This window comes from Artibeus jamaicensis, unplaced genomic scaffold (assembly GCF_021234435.1).
Source record: "Artibeus jamaicensis isolate MK-2021 breed Jamaican fruit bat unplaced genomic scaffold, CSHL_Jam_final scaffold_1689, whole genome shotgun sequence".
NCBI lineage: Eukaryota > Metazoa > Chordata > Mammalia > Chiroptera > Phyllostomidae > Artibeus > Artibeus jamaicensis.
In genome coordinates, this window is record NW_026522029.1 from 5,179,029 (window position 1) to 5,193,066 (window position 14,038).

Below are 14,038 nucleotides of genomic sequence, written 5' to 3' on the forward strand. Positions count from 1 at the left end.
AACCTGTTTTTTCAGGTTATGTAATACTTTGCTGCCATTCTTTTCCTTAAGATTTTTTTTTTAAAGTCAATAGACTGTTGCGTCATAAGACTCTCAGCTGTCTGCGTTATAGTGGTTTCAAGCCACTTCCATTAGAAACCTCCTCTAACTTAAATCTTTTTAGTAATTCTTACCATTCTTGCCTCCAGTGAGGGGAGTATCCAGTTTAGATTTATGAGCTTCAGAATTTCTCTAATCGAAGTTCTCTCTGCAGTAGAGAGAGCAGGAGCAGCCAGTCTGGAGAGGTCGCAAGATGGGGCTGCCCAAGGCGTTGGAACACGATGTGCAATAAAGGGCTTCGTCTTGGATTTTGGCCTTGTTACCACAATCAGGTACCGAAGTGCTGACTTTTGTAGTAGATTTTGTTTTTTTCTTTTTCCTTTTTTTTTTAAAGGAGTTTTGCCCCTTGAAGGTTAAGGAATCCTATTTTTATCAATATTGCAGAAGGAACTGAAAATAGTCCATAGTCCCTGTAAGTCCCTCTTGAACAAAGAAAGATATTGCTGAGAGCAGAATTGACATGCTCTGTCACTTTTTTGGTTTAGAAAGATGCAGCACGTCTTCTTTTCTGATTGGTTGTTAGACCAGCAGGCATATCTGAGAAATACGCCAGAAACTTTGGGGGAAAAAGTGTTGATTTTGTGAAGGTGACTTTTCAACATGAATATTAGCCTATAGTGGATCAAGATATTTAGGTATCTCTTTCTGGCCTTTCAACTAAGATCAAGTGAACATATTTAAATCCAATATCTCTAAATAATTCCCTGCTGATTTTTGTCCTCTAGTTAATTTTTAAAAATGGAGCTGAAATTTCACTGACTGTACCAACAACTTACCTTGAGATTTACTTCGATACTTACAAAATAACCACTCTTTAAGATCATATCAGATGAGTTTTAAGTTAGATATCATTAAACACTTCGGCCACATGAGAATATTGAAGACTGTTGAATAAGTCTCGTGCCATAGTGATCTTGGCACTTAATTTTATTTCTGAATTTTGAGTCATTGGGGAGAAGTGTGAGGTGGGTTTGGAAGAGGAGGTTGGTATAGCCCATGAGACTTTGGCACACACTGGGATGGAAGCTAACACAATAGTTTGCATTTATTTAGTACTTTGTGGTTTATCAAAATGCTTTCACATTCATATCTGAATATTTTAAACACAACCCATGTGGTAGGTAAACAATTTTATCTGTTTTCCATCAAAGAAACTGAAGATTGTTACCCAAGCTCCTGTAGCTTTGAAGTTCTGTTAAGTCAAAAATAAATGGAAGTAAGTTTTTAATTACCTTAGAGACAGTTATTGGAAGTTATAATTTAATTATGTAATCATAATAATTATTCATGAGTGTATTTCAAGATCGTTCAGCAAACACTTACTGAGAACCCACCACGTATGGCACATTCTGTTCTCACAAGGACTAACTGATGCTCTGGGTCTCGTGGAGGAGATGAGTGGACCAGCGGTTACAACACAGTCTGACAAGCAGTAGCATCGAGTACACACAGGGAAAACAGCTGTGAGTGGGGACACGGTGTGTGGTGTCACCTACCTCACACTCAACGTCATTCGAAAAGGCATTTCAAAGCATGTGGTGCTTGAATAGAGTCTGGGAAGATTAGTACTTAGCTTAATAAGGGCATTAAAAGAATAGCCTGTGCACACACACAGACGTTCAAGAACGTGGCATTTCGGGAAGCTGCAGATAGCTTGATATGGTAAGGATACAAGCCTACTTAAGGAGTAGTGAGGGTTGAGACCAGAGAAGTGGATAAAATTAAGATTGTAAAGAGCTTTATATGCTGTGCTTAAAAGGAAAAATTAGTACTTTTGCTTAAAGGTTATGGGGAATTGTTGGTGAATTTTAATAGGGCCTTGTTATCAAGTTATAGTTTGCAAAGATTACACAGTAGTGTGGAGGATGGGCCTGAGGAGGAAAATGAGATTTGAAGCAAGAAGACTGGTTAGGTTACTATGGTAACCAGACAGAAATGATTCATGTCCAAACTGATATTGATGCTAGAGAGGAAGGAATGAAATTTGAGAAACAACTAGAAGACGGGATTATTTGCACTTGGTGAGGGAGAAAGAAGGGTGGGGGTGATTTGGACAATGGGCTGGTGGTGCTGCTGATCACAGAGTCAGTTCAGGGGTGCAAAAGCTGGTTTTGGGGTGGAAGCTGTTGAGTTGTGTTTGGATATTTTGTGTTCGGGGGTACCTGTGAAGACTGTGGTTAGCCACGTCTGTTAGGCAATTAAACATGGATCTAAGATGGGGAGACATGGCTTGGCTGGAGATGCAGAAGTTGAATTATTAGCATATTTGTGATCCTGGCTACAGCATTAGAATGGAAAAGAGAGAAAGCAGAGAATGGAATCCTGCCTTGCACCCACGTGTCAGTATGAGGAACAAGGGAAGAGATCAAAAAGAAAGGTAGAGGAAGTTTCGGAAGCAAGTTTTCTAACTTTTATAAAAGATGGCGTGATTAAGTATTATATCCGTATGAGGGATCGAGTAAGGTGAGGATGGGTACAATGCTATGTTGCTCACTGGGAATTGAATTGGAAACATCATCAAGAGCAGTGCTTTGCAAACCGTGATCATCTTAGTATTGTAAAGTACGCTTTCTTTCTTGGAAGCTTGCTACTTAAATGTGCTCTGTGTACGAATTGGGCGTCAACTGGGAGCTTGCTACAAATGCATACTCCCAGACCCCTAATGAAATCTTCTCAATTGTAATCTGCATTTTGACAGGATCCCCAGGTAATTCATATGCACGTTAGGATATAGAAACACTACTTTAGAACTCATCTCTGTTAGCTGGGAGAAGTAAAATGTAATTTGTTTTGTGCAGGAAAACATCTGGCTTCTGTTATTTTTATATTTTTAAACTATTATAGTTGCAAAGCTAGGATGCACATATAGGTGATTTTTTCTTTGCGTATTCTATAAAACTTAAATATTCTAACACCAAAGGAGGTAAGTTCCTGCTAAACCTTAATGGAAGCCCCAGGCTGGTCCTCACACTTGATGGCTTAACTCTCAGCAGTTGAAGCAAGGATAACTTGGCAAAGTTTGAGTTTTTACTCTAAAGGACTACTGTATGTTATTTTTATAATTGTGTAGGATTATTCAGGTCCAATTGGTTTTAAATAGTCATTGTCCAAATAGCAATTTTGACCAAACCATTTAAGTGTCTGTAGAATCTTTTGGTCATTTGATAGGGAAAAATTAATGTTCACTTGGAAATGTATTTTCCCTAAAATATATAAATATATATATAGTTTTAGGAATAAATATAATTTGATTTTTTTTTTTTTGCTTGGGTATTATATCGTGCAATTGTTGGTGCTAAAACACTTTTTTCCCCCGTGCTTGTTGACTTTAGAGGGAGGGGGAGGGAGGGAGGGAGAGGGAGAGAAACATTGGTGTGAGAAACACATCGTTGCCATCAGTTGCCTCTTGTATGTGCCCCAGTCTGGGACCAAACCTCCAACCTAGAATGTGCCCTGATGGAGAATCAGACCTACGACCTTTCAGTTTACAGGATGATGCTACAACCGACTGAGCCACACTGGCCAGGGCCAAAACTTTTTTAATGGATTTAAACTTTAAAATGTTCTACAATAAGTATGCAATATTTGGCTCCCCTCCTTACCCTCCTTATAAAAAACTTAATGGCAGCTGGTAAACTGATTAAAAATTCAGATATTCTTCTAGTCATCTTATAGACTAACAGGATTTTGGAGTAGGGGGGACCATTTCCAGGCCTTTGTCTTACAGAGGAGGAAGGTTACATTTTGCCTGTGACCTTTTCCAAGGTTAAAGAATGGCAGTTCTTCCAAGAGGAATTGTTTTTTCCTGTCTTTAAGTGGTGTTGAATCCTATAGGCGAGGTTTTAGCAAATTTTAACCTGCATATAAAATGCAGATTGTGACTTTGTATGTCTCTGTTGGAGCTTCATAGTCTGTATTTTTCTGTAAAGCTCCCAGATGCTGCTGATGCTGCTGGTCCACAAACCAGCAAGGCTCTAGGTCTTAAATTCTGTGTGTGAACTGTAAACAAGCAACAAAAAACACTGAAAATACAGTGGAGTTAAGTGGGGAGTGGTTTTAAGTGTCACTGTCTGGGACTGCTTTCACCTGAGAGCCCAGCCCCTAAGTCTGTTGAAAGGTGTGTGTGGAAAAGATGGTTAAAGAGAGAATCTGCTATAATAGGCCTTTTTCTCTTCACCTGGAAAGTGCGTGTATTTTAAGTTGTGGGTTTTTTAAAAGTTTCTGTGTGTGTGTGTGTGTATAAAATAGTGAAGTCTTTTTACCAAGGATCGTGCCTTTTTAACTTTATTGAGAAGTTCTTACAAATGTTACTTTTATTATTACAACATGGTAATACCTCCTGTTCCAGAGAAAATCCACACGTGTTATTTCTTCATTTATTGTGCATTGTGGCAAGGCCTAACATGGGCTTATTTGGTGCTTACCATGTTTGATGAATATTGTTAACATTTTGTAGCGAATTGGTAGTACTAGCAGAACTAGTAGGGTGCTTTATAGTTTGGTGGTAACTAAAAGAAACTCTTAAGGAACTACGAATCAATGTGTTATATAAAAGAAAAAGTATGTTAAGACTCTGGGTTTATAAAATAAAACAGCATGAAACGATAGCTTTGGTTCTTTTTTCTGTCATTCTCAGTATACCATCTACTCTTCCTTTGGACTCAGACCACTTTTTCACTGTACGTTTTCAACCGCAAACGCCTTTCTATTATTCATAGGTCACAAGATTAGGTAAAGGCTGCTGGGTAGCTTTTTCCTCTCTGTTTTTTAAACAATCAGCTTAAATAGGTTTCTCCTTGAAACGTGAGTTCTGGGAGATAATTATCCCCCCCGCCCATAGGGTTTTTCACATAGTGTATTTCTAGCTGAGTGCTAAGTTTTGTTTTTAATAATTTTTAAAAATCCTCACCCAAGGCTATGTGCCCTTACAGGAAATCGAACCTGCAGCCCTTTGGTGTACAGGACGGTGCTCCAGATGAGGCACCCGGCCAGGGCAATAATTCTTTTTTTAGAGCAGTTGTAGGTTCACAGCAAAATTGAGCAGCAGGCACTGAGCTTTCTCCAATACCCCTCGCCCCTCCTATGCACAGCCTTCCCTGGTGTCCGCATGTCCCCGGAGTGGTACGTTTACTGCGATCACGGTCCCCTGCTGACACGTCACGTCCCCTGAAGTCCAGGGTCTGCGTCAGCATTCTCTCTGGGTGTTGCGCACGCTGTGGGGTTTGACTTAGTGCATCTGTCATGGCAGCAGACAGTGTTCTCAGTGCCCTAAAGAGCCTCCGTTCTGCCTCTTTGTCCCTTTCCTCTCTCCCCCGGCTCCTGCCAAACACTGATCTTTTTACTGCCTCCACAGTTCCACCTTTTCCAGAACGTCACGTAGTTGGGATCTTGTCCAGGGTGGGCAAAAGTAGGTGTACAGTCGTGAGTATGCAAAACACAGTTTATTCTTGTGTTCTTATTTATTAATTATTGTATCATTTTTCAATACGAACAACTATAAACCTGCTTTTGCCCCACCCTGTAGCATGTAGCCTTTTCAGATTGGCTTCTTTCACTTAATAATACACATTTTAAGGTTCCTCCGTATCTTTTCATGGCTTGATAGCTCTTTTCTTTTTAGCACCAAATAATACTCCAGTGTACGGATGCAGCACAGTTGACCCATTTACTTACTGGAGGACATCTTTAGTTGCTTCCAGGTTTTGGCAATTATCAATAAAGCTGCTATCTTCTAAGTTTTTAACTGACTTATTAAGAGTTTTATGTTTTGGGAGCATAGTTGATCTTATTTAACTCTCAGCAGTTGGTACAAGATAACTTTTTAAAGTTGAGTTTCTAGTCTAAAGGGCTGTGTAGATATTGACAGAGAGCAATGTTAATAGTACTCAAATATAATTGTTTCAAGTTTATAAGTATCATAAATATAGTACATTTTTTTGATGCATGCAAAGCTAGGTGGTATTTTCGTAGAGGCATTTTCCCCCTTGACGTCACAGCCCTCTCCTCCGCATTTCTCCTTCAGGTGGCACTGACGGTGAATTTTCCCTGGTTGGCATTCATGTCTGCTGTTTCCATGGCAGTGCGCTTTGGTCCCTACTTGCCTTCCTCCAGTTCTCCTAACACTTGCTTCTTCCTTCTCACTGTGCCCCCTGGACATACGCTTTGGGAGGTGGCAGAACTCAATTTGTTCTTTGCCCTTGAATGATGTTTCCAGGACAGAGTTTGTCAAACTTGCCAGATCCTAAGAATAATCTGGGGTTGTTAAGTTTCAAACACATAATAGAATCTTAGGTTCCTCTCATGGAAATTCTGATTCAGTAGGTCTGGAGTGAGGCCTGAGATAAATAACCCAAGTAATTCAATTCCTGTGATCAGGCAGGTTTAAGAAACACCAATTTAAAACTGCATACCATCTGCTGCTGTTACATCTGATTCCTTTATTTGACCTGTAGATATCATTTTCTTAGAATTTCATAGCATTGTAAATCTAGGGCTCTTAGAGATAATCCTGTCTAAACTCTACCCAGTGCAAATGTTTTTAAACATCAGTTTTGCATTATTTTTCAGGAGCTTGTCTCTATAAGGTTTCATAAGGCTTTCAGTGGGCCCTCAACATCGTCTGGGGAGTTTAGTTCTTTTCTTTGGTCAGCTTGCTTTCCTGCCCTTCTTGATGACTGTTCAAACTTTGTAGACATCTTTTCTGCGTTCCCTCCTGGTACAATAAAGAAGGTGTCCCAGGTCCTCCTGGAAAGTTAATCCTTCTGTGTTCTGGATTTCATCCCTTGCCTTGTTTAGGGTTTTTTTTTTTTTTAATTGTTACAAAATATACATAACACCATTTACTATTTAACTATTTTAAGTCTCTAATTCACTGTCATGCAGCACATTCAGTGTTGTACAACTGTCACCAATGTCCATTTCTAGAACGTTTTCATTTGTCAAGACAGAAGAAACTCTGTGCCCATTAGCGTAAGGTCTTCACCCTCCCCTACCCCTCTAATCCCTCCTTTACATGTGAAGTGCAAATTATATTAAGTGAATTCCTGCTTTATATTTTTCCTTATTTTAGAAAGAAGAATAAGCTTTTTCTTTCTCCCCAGAAGTAAATTCTTACTCTGACTGTGGTTTATCATTTCAGTGCATCTTCTAATATTTTGCTGTGCATGTGTGAACAGAGAAATAATCTTTGTATTTTGTGTGATTTAGTACTTTTCTGAGTAATATGTTGCGTGTATCATTTTGCAGGTTGCTTTGGTTCAACATTGCTTTTGAGAGTTATGTTGATACATGTAACTCTAGTTGGTTCATTCATTTTAACTACTGTATTTGGTATTTTGTTGCATGACTATGTCACGATTTATTTATTCTCCTATTAGACATTTAGGTTGCTTACTGTTTTGTAACCTCATCTTGCAGCGAGACCATATGTAGAGGTCTATTCTTGGTTACATGCCCTGTGTGTATCCCTTATATCCTGGGATTTGTGTTTGCCTTTTCTCCACGACTATTCTGTTGCCCACATTCAGTGACTCAGATGAGACTTCATATGTCTAAAGGTCTTTCTGCAGTTACACTTGATTGGTGCTTTAGGCAGGTACATTAGGAAATCTAGTTTGAAGATTTTTCTCTCCAGATACGTAAAGGCCGTACTCCAGTGTCTTTCTCCGAGCTTCTCACGTTGCTGTGGGGAAACCCAGTGTTGCCGTGAGTCCTGATGCTTTAATCTGTGCTTTGTTTCATTCTCTGTGGGGGCTTACGAAGCCTCTGCTGCACAGTTTCAGAAACTGAGGTTAGTATGCCTTGAGATGTGTCTTTCCTTATTGTTTTTATATTTATTATAAAATATTTCATACATACAAAGTGGAATGAAGAATAATGACAAATACCTATGTTCTTGCTGCTTGGTCCAAGAAATAAAACATCAGTGCAGTTGAAGGCCACCCAGATTCCCATGATTTTCTTAAGGCTCATTGGTGTGGGCCTTTTTATACTCATTCTGATGGGCAAGTAGTCCTTTTCAATATGGAAATGCATGTCCGTCTGTTATAGAACAGCCTTGGGGGCGGGGGAGGGTGAACGATACACTATTACTGAATGGATCCACCCTTGTGCTCTGGGGGTCCCCCACCCTGTACTAGGTTAGCCTTGCCCACAAGCCAGGAAAAGACGTCTCTCAATCTCTCAGAGATTGGTGAAAAGGAAAGGGATTATTTATTTAAAGAGTTACGCAGACTTAAGAGTAAGATTTAATGTCTTCATTGAGACCCCAGGGTCCTTTAGAATACCCACAAACACACAGTCCGTCCTTCCCCCTCTGCCCAGTCTGGGTACCACATCTCAGGAAAAGAAATAGAGGTCCATGGTTCTCCTGTGCCCAAGCTGCGTGGTTCCGAAAAGACACCAGGGGCTGCCACACCTGGGTCTCCGGCACCTCCCGAGACAGAGGAGTCCGGAGACAGAGCCAAACAGATGCAGGTGTTCGATACATAAAGAAGATGGCTTCTCAGATTGTTGGTGGCAGAGAGAACATGGTGTTTTGGACATCAGGGTACCGATGTAGAGTGACATCTTGGTATCCAGTGATATCAAGTGGGGTCAGAGATTGAAATGTAGAAAATGGAGACAAACGTAATAGAGGAAAAGTGGAAGAATTCTCATAACTTTGCAAAGGGTAGGGTCTTTTATGATTATGACAAATACAAAACAGCAAAATAAAAACCACTGGAAACAAAGTCAAAAGACAAATTTTAAAAATTATTGACAAGTCCTAAGTCATATCTGACATAAAATTAAACCTTCCTAAACTATAGAGCTCTAGAAATATATGAGATACTCACAACCCAGTATGAAAATAAGCATTGTGAGTGCACAGAAAAAGAAATACACATGGCCCTTTTAATCCCCTATCCGAAAAGATATCCAGCTTCATTCCTAAGAAAGTGAAGTTAAAACTAGTAAGATGCCAGTTTTTAGTTAACAAATTAGTAAAGATCCAGAAGTTTCTATTAATGAAGTTGTGGGGCAATATATACCTTAAAAAACCTTTCTAAAATTCTTCATTTTTTTCAATTACAGTTTACATTCAGCATTATTTTGTGTTAGTTTCACGTATAGTATGGTGGTTAGACAATACATACTTTACAGAGTGTTCCCCCCGGTATTTCCAGCACCCACCTGGCACCATTCATAGTAGTACAGTATTACTGACCACGTTCCCATGTTGTACTGCACATCCTCGTGTCAGTCTGGTAACTGTCAGCCTGCACTTCTCAGTCCCTTCTCACCCAGTCACCCAACTCCCCTCCTTGCTGACAGCCACCAGTCTGTTCTCTGTGTCTATGAGTCTGTTTCTGTTCTGTTTGCTTAACGCACAGTTTCTCACATCGCCTGCGGGGAGGAACATTGTTTATACAGCCTGTTGAGGGTTGCTCAGCGTTTTCATCTTAAAAATTCTCCCTGGGTCCTTCATCTCCCTCGAATGACCAGCTGCCTCCTTTTGCCCGGCAAACTTCTCAAAAGGCTTCCTTGCCTGCATGTGCCGGCCCCTTTCCTCGTCTCCCCTCAGCCTGCACTGGTCTGGTGCCCCCTCCTAGTTCACTCTCCAGTGGGCACTCTGTCCTCCTCTTCTTCCCGGGGGCTCGGCGGCATTGCGACCAAGCGCTTCTGGAAGTGTTCTCTCACTTTGCATTTGTGACGGTACTGTGTTCTCTTAGTTTCTTTCTTCACCTCTCTGACCACTGGACAACTCCTTTGCATTCTTTTTTGTCAGTTTTTCTTCCCCTTTTGTGATTTTCTAAATTGGAGTTTCCCAAGTCCCCTCCTTTTTGAACCCCTCCTTGTATTTTTCTCCCATCAAGTCTCTTCGAAGACAGGTTTCAATTAACTAGGATTTATATCCTCAGTCTAGACCACTTCTGATTCCAGACGCGGCTCCCTTCCTGTCATACCCACTTGGTGTTTCAAGGGCACCTTGTGTTCCTATTGCTGCTGTAACCGGCTACCATAAACACAGTGCCTCAAAACAACACAGACTTAGTCTCTTGCTGTTCTGTAAGCCCTGAAGGAGGGTGGTGTGTTTTTGTTTTGCCTTTTTTAGCTTCTGATGGCCATCTTTTCCTTCCTGCTTCCATCCTCACATTGCCTTCTCCTCTCTAATCAGATCTTCCTCTACCCCCTTCTTATGGGGACTCCGGTGATTGCATTGAGGGCCCACCTGGGTGATCTAGGGTCCTCTCCACATCTCCAAATCCTTAATGTAGTCACAGCTGCAAAGTACTTCTGCCGTACAAGGTAACATGCTCCAGAGATTAGTACCTGCATATCTTGGGGAGACATTACTCGGCCTGCCACAGCTTCAAGTTCATCCTGTCTAAAACTGAAGATACTGCCTCTCCCCAAACCTGGTGGTCCTCCAGTGCAAAGGCTGGGTTCTCACCTGGTTGCAGAGTTGGGACCTGGCAGACATCCTGGATGTCCCTTTCTCTGTTCTGTCACATCTAGTTTCTCTCCGAGTCCTGACTATTTTATCTCCTGGGTATTTTTTAATCTTTATTTTTCTTTATTTTTAAAAAATTGGATCACCTCTATTAGCTTAGTCCATTGTATTTTATTTAGAATATGTCAGAAGCCTTCTGATTGGTCTCCTCTCCTTCAGTGCCCCCTCTGAGAAAATGAAACAAAAACAAAAACCCTAAGCTTCACTCCCCTAAAAACTAAAGGCAAATCTGATAACTTTCCGTCCACAACTTTAGACCCTTTGGTGATTTCCCGAAATTCTTCAATTAAAAAAAAAAGAAGTGTTAGAGAGAGATTGAGATTGATACTGAGATCGATTTGTTGTTCCTGTGTGTGTCCTGACGGGGGTTGGGCTTGCCAGCTCCACCCAACAGAGGGACCTGGTCAGGGCCCCGAGGTTCTTCGTGTGCAGCTCATTTCTTCAGGCTCATCTTTCTTGCTTTCTTCATTTTACATCCTAGAATGGGTGAAGCTAGGGATTTTGAAGTGTCCTTGAAACTTGCTCTACAGATTTTTGCTCAGTGTTGCTTTGAGGAACGCCCTGCAATCGTAGATCCGGGTCCTGTGTTCTCTTCCATAGCACCTTGCACATTCCATTCTGAAGACGTGTCACCGCTTGTAATGAAATGTTTAGATTAGTGTCTGCCTTTCACTACTAGACTAAGTTTCCAGGAGCCAAGAATGTGTCTGGTTTGCTCTATATGTGTTTAGGACAGTGTCCGGCATATAATAGACAGTAAACTTTTATTAAAATAATGATAAAGTCCTGGCCGGTGTAGCTCAGTTTGTTGGAGCATCATCCTGTAAACTGGAAAGGTCACAGGTTGGGTTCCCTGTCGGGGCACGTACCGAGAAGCAACTAATCAGTGTTTCCCTTTCACATCGATGTTTCTCTCCCTCTCTGTGAAGTCAGTAAGCATGTCCTCAGGTGAGGATTTAAAAACAAAAACAAAAACAAAAAAACTTGCCCTGGCTGGTATGGCTTAGTGTATTGAGTGCAAGCCTACGAACCAAAGGATCGCCTGTTTGATTCCCTGTCAGGGCACTTGCCTGGGTTGCAGGCCAGGTCCTCAGAAGGGGACATGAGAGAGGCAGCCACACATTGATGTTTCTCTCCCTAAAAATAACTAACTAACTAACTAACTAACTAACTAACTAACTAACTAACTAACATCTAAAAAAACCCTCACAAAACCAGAAGCAAACCAAGTGATTAAGGCTTTCCTGTAGTTTCTCTTCTGTATTTAAATGTGTGTAATTCTACTCCTCTGTGATAAACGTCCAAGTATTTGAAAACTGTTGTGTCCTCTCTTTAGTCTTTTCAAGTTAAATACTTTTGAATTACTTTTAATTTTACTCCAGTTTGTATGGTTTTCAAGTCACCATCATCTTGATTGCTCTCTTTGGGATGTGCTCTAGTTAGAGAACTTCTGTAGCCCAGAGCACGGAGATAATCCGGATGTGCCTGGGCGACCCAGAGCATTGCCCTTAAGTACACAGTACACAAGCTAGGGGCTAACCCACCGCAGCCCAGAGGTTATCTCAGACGTGGCTAGAACACAGTAAAAGTTTCCGGAGCACGAAGCCCACAGGTCTTCTGTGAGGCCATCCGGATTCTGCTTTCCTTCTGTCTTTAGGTTTTGCCATTCCCTTTGGTGTTGTCATACGCACAGTTGAACCTGGCCCTGAAAAGAAGAAGTGGAGAGCAGGCTGCTTACTTAAGACATACTCTGGAAATTGCATGTGTAACTTACCCCAACATCTCATCATTGGCCGGAACCTAGCCCCAGGCCACATTCAGCTGTCCAGCAGGAGCCCAGCCCAGCCAGGAGCCCAGCCCAGCAGCAGGCCCAGGAAGCGCTGTCACTGAAAACAAGGGCGGCAGATCAGACACGTGGGGGGTGATCCGCAGTTTGCTTGATGGGCGTCGGTGTCTCACAGTCGGTGCCTGTTGAATTTCTGGTGATACATGCTCTCCATCTTCTAACTGTGCTGTTAATTATTGAAATGCAGCACAAACATTAGCATTTATTTAAAAATTTTACTCATGTGATAGGCACTCTTAATCAGCTTTATTACTGCCACTACCTTTTTTTTTAAACTACAGTTTAATAGCGATTACTTCATTTCTAGTTTCAGCAAACATAAATTTAACAATTTCCCCTTTTCAGGTTTACTTTCTTTCTCTCTCCAAATAGGAAAAGATACTTCAAATTTATTTACATTACATATTAGTTATCCTAGGTGTTTGCATTTTAAGTTGTTCTCAAGTTCAGTGCTGTTGAATGAAGTGGTATTTAAATTAGGAAAATTTGGAGTTCTGTGATATAAAAATACTAATTCAGTCTCCATGTGTAAAATTTAATGTGAACTCCTTCAAATTAATATTGTGTTAAGAGTTGCATAATCTGAAAGCTAGCAGACCCAGTGAATTGAAAATTACCAGATGGCAGTGTACTTCGGGATTGGTCTTGAGTTACATGAGCTTTAAATTGTGATAAGTCTTTAAATTTTTTTTCTCCCATAAGATGCCACCATTATGCATAATTTGAAAGCTTTTTTTAGTAAAGGAACTTCTGATAATTGGGAGTAGTTAGAGGTTTTGGGGGGAGACTGATATTTCTTACTGTATGTGAAAGCATTCAGTTTCTAGAAGTGGTGTGGAAGGTTAAATCTGCTTTAATCACTTTAGGGTGCTTGGCTGAGGAAAGTTAGAATAATGCTCAGAAAAGCCCCTTTCCTTCCTCTTCCTTATGCTCCGCCCCCTGTCCACTCTCTTCCCCAGTCCACCTCCCTGGCTTTTCACAGCACACCGATGGAACGTAGCTAATGCAAACATATTAGCTACGGGGCTGTTGCTGTCGCTTAAAGATCATCTAAGGTGACCTTGAGAGAAAGTTTTATAAGGAAGTTTTAAAAATGTCTGCTGTTTGAGAATCAGATCTAAGACCTTTTTTCTGTGTGTATGTATATGGGGGCAGTGATGTTAAATTGTCTGTGGAAAAAACAGTGGGTTGGTTCTGAGAATGCTGCTAAAAAATGAATAGGAAAGAATCATGTAAAAAACACTAGACGGACATTCATGTTCTCTGTTGAGGCAAAAGAGGTGGCATTTAACAAAATTGCCCTGGCTGGTGCGGCTCAGTGGATTGAACGCCTGCCTGCAAGCTGAAGGGTTGGTCACAGGTTCACTTCTCCATCAGGGCACGTGCCTGGCTTTCGGACCAGGTCCCTGGTTGGGGGCGCAGGACAGGCAACTAACTGATCATTGATGTATTTCTTGCACACTGGTGTTTCTTTCCTTCTCCCTTTCCCTATAAATAACATCTTAAAAAAAATAGTAGCAATTGATTTTGTCTTGAGTGTTCAATAGAGATCCACCTTATAAAAAGTTATACGTTAGGGTTTTCAATTTAACCTCCAT

The 14,038-nt window shown here is 41.0% G+C and overlaps 1 protein-coding gene across 1 annotated transcript in view; it reads left to right on the forward strand.

Annotated features, from left to right (window-relative positions):
* RSBN1 (round spermatid basic protein 1) overlaps window positions 1-14,038 on the forward strand; it is a 39,007-nt gene that overhangs the window by 13,268 nt on the left and 11,701 nt on the right. The gene's annotated exons all lie outside the window — the stretch shown is intronic.